Genomic DNA, 6,975 nt, shown 5'->3' on the forward strand with positions numbered 1-6,975 from the left:
TACTAAAATTATTAATAGAATGTGAATCAATAACAGTATCAGCTGGGAGATGTGTGCAAGAAGCAAGTTTGCTACGTTACACAAGCTCTCTCAGCTTTTTTTTAGCTTAATAAAGAAACAACATTGACAAAATGTCAAGAAAGGAAATATTCTTCTCATTATTAATTTCACTTTACCCTTCAAATTTCTCTCTTTCATCGGACTAAGATTAGCTTAATTGCTGTGTTAGCTCGTTGTAAGCCACACATCATTTAAACTCAACAGAAACAAAATAAAAACTGTCTTGGTTAGTCTTTCCATTGCTCCAGCAATCACCAACCCGGGTTTGGTCGAAATAAACCATTAATTCACTGAGTTAGATGTGAAAATATTCTAGCTCCCTGCTGTCTCTTTGGTGCCCGCCTCCCTCTCGCTCCTCCTATCCCCGCCTGAACCTGCTGTGGCTTTGTCGTCCCTGGAGTCAGAGTCCTGGTCGGAGCCGCCGTAAATCATCTCTGTACTGTATTCCCTGTTATTAGCCTGGCCTCTGTCGGTCTCTGAAGCTTTGTTTGGTCCTGGTCCGGTTGTTTTCATTGGGAGGCTCCTGAACCCAGTTCCGTTGCCTGCTCGGCTAGGTCTGGTTCTGGTGCCCATTGCAGGTCTACCTCATCCCAAGGCCTGAAAACATTTTCCTTCTGGTGGTCCAAAGCTGCTGTGCCAGAGATATAAACACCCACACCCTGCTGAAACCCAGAGTCAGCAAATACTAGACAAACTGAGCTAACTAGCTAACTAGCTAACAGCACCTACTGTTATTTAGCAATTAGCAATTAGCACCTACTCTGGTGATATGCTGCCCCCTATTTGTTTGGAATATATTAACAGGTGGTCAAAACCTTGCAGTTCTTCAATACCCTTTTAAACTGAGTACCCACTGGGAACGATGGATGTGCACAAACATTTTAAGTTGCAGTGGCTCTGTTCAAAACATTCGGAGGATTCTCTGAAAATGGGACAGGCGTCTTCATCCCACAATGACATAATCAGGAGTTTATTCAAGGGACCCAACCTCTGAAATCTGTCTCTATGATTTCTGCTAGGTCATAACAAACACACTCATCCTCTCAACTTCAGCGAGCGTCACCTCAAATTAATTAATCCTAAAAAAATGAGCAGTGGATGAGGAACAAAGTACATAAGAGCAAACATGATGTGATACACTGCCGATGTATTAATGATAAAATGGTGCATGAAGCATCTTTAATTTCTGGTGACGCAGATGTGGGAGAAAGGATATTAATGTGTGTCTGTGTGCTTTCATGTGTGTGTGTATGTGTCATGTCAACTCAGCCCAGCACCTCTCCATCTCCTCGGGGGGTTTGACTTTGGCTGCTCCTAATTTCAGACATCAGCTGTCACCTCCAACGCACGCACACACACACTTTACACCTCACTGTCACAAGTGTGTTGTGATGTTGTGACAAAGTTGGCTGCAGCCAATTGTGTGTGTGTGTGTGTGTGTGTGTGTGTGCGTGTTGTCTTCTTGCTTTCCTCTTTAACTATAAATCATGACATTTAGCTGTAAATAAGGCAGCGGCTCTGCAATACACACCCTATGTCTTACACACACACACACACATTTCTTGCATGCAGAGGCGCAGATGGCTTGCTCTCACCCCGAGGCTGCCATTAGCAACATGAACAGTTTGGTTGACCGTTGTAGCTCTGAACACACACTCACACACACACACACAGGCAGCTTCTGAAGCAGGATGAAGACCCCACATGCTGGTGTAATGAAGATTACAAACTACACTTCTTAAACACACACCAACACTGATGCTGTTGTTTTGCTTTTTTAACATTATGTATGCCAGACATGCTGTACACAATAAAACACACACAGCGAGGCCCCGTTTAGACAGAGAAACACGGATGCACAGAGAGGGTGTTGGTGGGGATCTAGGTGGGTTTACTGGGTGATCTGCACTGTGTCCCCTCTGTTAAACTGTTTTCCAACTTTTCCATTTTACCTTGCAACAAAAAACACACCCATGTTGCACCGTTGCCCCACCCTGCCCTAATAATGAGATGCATTTTAGGAGAATTAAAAAGTGTTTCCCCTGGCAACAAAATGCCTGAGATGGAATTGTGATATTGTCAGATGTATGGCTTGTACTGCACTTCTATTCTCTGTTGTAATACTGTAAGCCTGTTTTGTATCAGTTTTAATTTGTTCTGCTGTCTGCTTGACCAGCACTCCCTTGAAAAAGAGATTTTTTATCTCAATGGGAATAAAGGTTCAATAATTATGAAGACAATAATTAATAATTTCCTCAACTAATTGATTTGATTTAAAAATCTCTTGAACTGTTTCCAGTATCAATGTGCATCCAAATGAAATGATCATTATCATTAAGAAAACTCTCTGAAACTTGGGATGCTCCAGTAGCTGCCAAGAACATTTGTTTAATATAATTCCACATCTCCCTCCCCTTATTTGTTGTCATCGCGCTACTGCCATTTATTATACAAAGGCAGAAAAAGAAAATCCCTTAAATGTACCAGCTTGTTTAAACATATTTCCAGTGTTATAGTGATGTATTACATGTCTCAGTGTCTCACATCAGTAACCTAATGAAGGATGAGTAATGAGCTCATTTCTGGTGAAAAGATAAAAAGACTAATCAACTCGAAATGAGTTGACAAAAGCCCTGATGACCATTTGGCTGACAAAGTGACACAGCCAGCTGAGTCAGAATGACTGTAGCTGAATGAGAACGCACTCTGCTGTGTTGTGATGCTTCAGGAGTATGTGATTCAGTTCCTGGTCCCAGATTTGACTAGGTTTTGTGGGTGTGGATAATTGAGAATTGGAGATGGTCAAACCCGACTTTATTTAGTTGTTTTTGCTACATTAGGACTATTTAAGATAAATGCATGTAATTATTCTTCTTTTCTTTCCTCATTTGTTCATTTGTATTGATTTTGGGGACATTTGTTTTGCAGCCTGACCCACTCAGTCTGTTTTTTTTATCTTTTTATTTAGTCTATTTTTGCCCACTTTCCTTCTTTTCAAATGAATCATTCATTCATCATTTCAAATCCTAGTTGTTTATCTTTCCCTAAACACACAAGCAGACACTGGAAGGCCTAATTTATGACTGCAAACAAAACACAATGAAACACATACTGTGCTTCCTGAGATGTCAGGTCTGGATGCACTCCTCCTTTGTCCTCTAGGAGGCACGTGTGAGCTGCGTGTCTATTTTTAGCTCAGCCTCTGTTAGCGGGCAAGATATTTATAGCCTGAGATCTGTTCACTGTTACACTCCTGAGGCTCAGCCACACACACAAACATGCACACGCGGGCAAGTGCATCCTCCCACGCACACTCCAAGGCACGTACTCGCGCACACTGAGAGCAGGACCAATTTCTAAACACACACCTACACTCATACGTGCAGTCATTCAGAGGCTATCAGATGCCTGAAGGTGTTCTTCTGCACCAAACTGCTGTGACAGAAAGAAATGGGTTCGCTGATGTAAGCATTAATGAACACCACACACACACACACACACACACGTTAGGATTGAACATGTGTGCTTGAATGAACACATATGTTGAGTGAAGATGTTTAAAAGGGAGTGTTTGCTACTAACAAATACACAACCATAAGATATTCATGCATGCATATGTCCATTTTTACACTGATAGATACAAAACTAGCCAGCCAAGCATCTACACTTGTGCAAGCACGCTCGCAGCACGCCTTGACGTGCTTCCACACAAATACAGAGGCAGCGTTTGTTCACTAAGTGCCACTCTAAAAGCCCCCAAACCAGCACTCCAGTTCACACTCCAGTGCCCGCTGAAGCCGGCTAATGCTCCCTGTGGAGACACTCGGCACACACAGAAACACACACACACACTCATCTGCTCAGATTCCACAGGCAGCCCCAGCCTTAAACACACCAGATGACATGCACTCGAGAGAGAGGATGCTACAGGAGCGCAGGCTACACGCACGGAGGTTATAGCTACTAAAGAACCACAATTAGTTTGACCCAAAGATGAGTAGTTCTTTAAGAAGTGATATTTATTTATTGGATATATTTCAATAAGATAAAATCCAGATTGAATTTATAAGATGAGAAAGTGACAGTCACAATGCTGGTTGTGTCTGACTTTTGTGTCAAATCGCCTAACTCTCTAATAAAATGCCTCCAAAATGCTTTGTAAGTAACTTCTAATGGCTCTATGAGCAATGTTGCGATGAGTCTGTCCTTGTTCTGTCTGTATATCATGCTCTACTAGCATGTGTATGAGCTAGGGTGCAACCACACATTCTTTGTAGGGGGACAATTCTACCAGTCTGTCCCCAGCAATATACAGTAGAAAATATATTAAATATGTCCTGTTTTGAGCACTGTCTCTTGTTATTTCTCTTCGATTTATTTCAATTACTTAAGGAAAACATTAAGTGTTTGACTCACCCAACTTGGTTGTGCCCAGTACCTTCATTCAGTGTCGCCAGCTTGGTGACTTTTCAGACTCTCTTAGTGACCTTCTAAAGAGCCATCATTTGTCCACATTGGAAGCCATCCTATGGACACGTAGCCCATATCTCTGGGACCCATAAATATCATAGAATTGTGGGAACTCTACTTAAAAATTCACTTGGAGGGCTCTCATTTGGACTTGCAACTCTCAATATTATGGAAGAATTTCTCCTTACGTTTGCTAATACTTACACCGAGCTAGCACTTGTGAAAGGAAAGTATAAATACAGACTTTAAGGTCAACATTCAGGAGGATTTTATATATATTGTTCATATTGTATATGATAAAGCACATATGCAACAATAACAAATAATAATAACAAATCTCAATTTAAAGAAAATAAATACAATAATGCCCACCCATAACGCTGGGTCTGCCAGGGTGTCCAAACCAATCACTGTATTTGTCACCTCCTCAGTTATCAGTTATCCAAACTCCTGGAAGTCCAAGGTCTGCCCCTCCTGTTTGTGTTTTCACGTCATTAATATTTGTCATCTTGTGTTTTTCTCTCTTTCAGTATGAATCAATACTGGGAGTTCTTTGTCTTACTTTCTCCATTTAGCATTTCGTCTCTTCATCGATAACTCTAATAAAGTCAGCCTGGAAGCAAACTGAAGTTCAGACAAACAACCAATTAAAGCACCTGTGGCTGGATGTCTGCTGTTTGATGATGCCTGAGAGAACAGAGCAGGTAAAAGCAGACCTGACAGCATCTGAAAGGCAGAGAAAAATACAAACTAGTTGTTTAGGTTTGGCTCACCAGCAAAATACACTGCGTGTGGGGAATATAAAAAAAAATCCTGTCACAGCATTTTCCCCATTTATATTTCTCTGGGAAATATTTGTTGCTGAGCTGCTTTACATTCACACAGCAGGTGAACGGTGCACTGTGCACTGAAGGCAACGCTGAGCTCACCCGAAAACCGAAATAAAGCTAAACACAGCACAGCATATAAATGTGTGTGTGTGTGTGTGTATAGTCGCTGCAGCTTTCTATTATGCATTTATTTTGCACTCCGCCGCACTGTAGGTATATCAAGATGAAAGAGGTACCTGTGAGAGGTTCAAGCTCACAACTGCTGCTCTGGAAAAAACAAAATGGCTAAGGCTCAGACACCATGGGAATTTAAGAATTGTTTTATTATACATTATGGTGGAAAATAATAAAAGAAAGTAGAATGTCTGTGATTCTGAATCAATCCCGGGAATGAGATGAAGAGTGGAGGACAGGATGTGAACAAAGCCAAGAGAGGAGACACAAGTAAACAGAATATTTCAGATTAACTGCAGATGATGTAGTGACAGCTGCTGTGCAAAGAATCCGACCTGTTTGGGCAGCAGGCCTATTCACACTGCGGAGTCCGAAACCTGTGAGGAGCTCTGTTTACTCTGCAAACATGTACAGTCTGTAAGAATCTGCCAGAACTAGTTTCTACAGGGAATAAACAGCTCAGCTGACACACAGGCTGCGGGGTTCTGTGCCTTGCTCAAGACTGTCACTGTGCTGGTTGCTGAGGAAGAAGAGAAGCTCCTGAGTCCAGATTTCCTCAGCTAGCGACCGGCAAAGTTAAAGCTCGCCAGTTTGTCCTCCATAGTATCTGTGAGGAAAATAAGCTATATAAGGCTGAATTTATTTTTTTAAATGAAGGAATTTTATTCTAAAATGACTTTAAGTTTGGAAGATATCTGCTTGATCTGAACAACTCTCACTTCAGAAACACTCTGGATTTTTTGAAGTGATGTCCCCCACCACTTACACTGAAAACACACTAGAAATTGATCTTTTAGTGACCAGTATGAACAGGAGGAATGATTACAGCAAGAAAAACCTGTTTTAATGTTAATATGTTTACTACGCAGCAAAAAGCACTGTGACCCAGTATGGGGTCAATATAACACTGATATCATACTGGGTTCATTTTACCCAGTTCCAGTGGGTAGAAAACCACCCAACAGAAGGGTTGCTTTGATCCTGTAACCCAAGAGTAATATAAAAATAACACCAATGCTGGGTCAAAACACACCCACTGGTACTGGGTCAAGTTAACCCAGTATTGCCTCAGTGCTATATTGACACGGTGTACATGTTTAGCGTGTAGGGAAGTTTCTAGTCTTTAAATGATTAGTCACTGAATAAAAGACTAATTTACAACAATGTTAATAATTGATTAACCATTTATCAAGCAGAAATGCCCATCCCTGTCTTATATCTTCAAAACATTAGTTAGTTTTTAAATTATATATATAGTATTTAGCTGAAGAAACAGGAACACTTAATCAGTTCATGGTCTTCTTTGGTTTCAGCTTGTTAAAGGTGAGGATTTGCTACCTTTGTCAGTTTTATATCATCATTTAGGTCTTTGGGTTTTGGGTAATATTCCTTTTAAGACATCACATTGGACTCTGGAAGACATGCAGGTTAGGTTAACTGG

Source organism: Morone saxatilis, unplaced genomic scaffold, assembly GCF_004916995.1.
Source record: "Morone saxatilis isolate NCDOM2014 unplaced genomic scaffold, NCSU_SB_2.0 Contig22, whole genome shotgun sequence".
Classification (NCBI taxonomy): Eukaryota; Metazoa; Chordata; class Actinopteri; family Moronidae; genus Morone; species Morone saxatilis.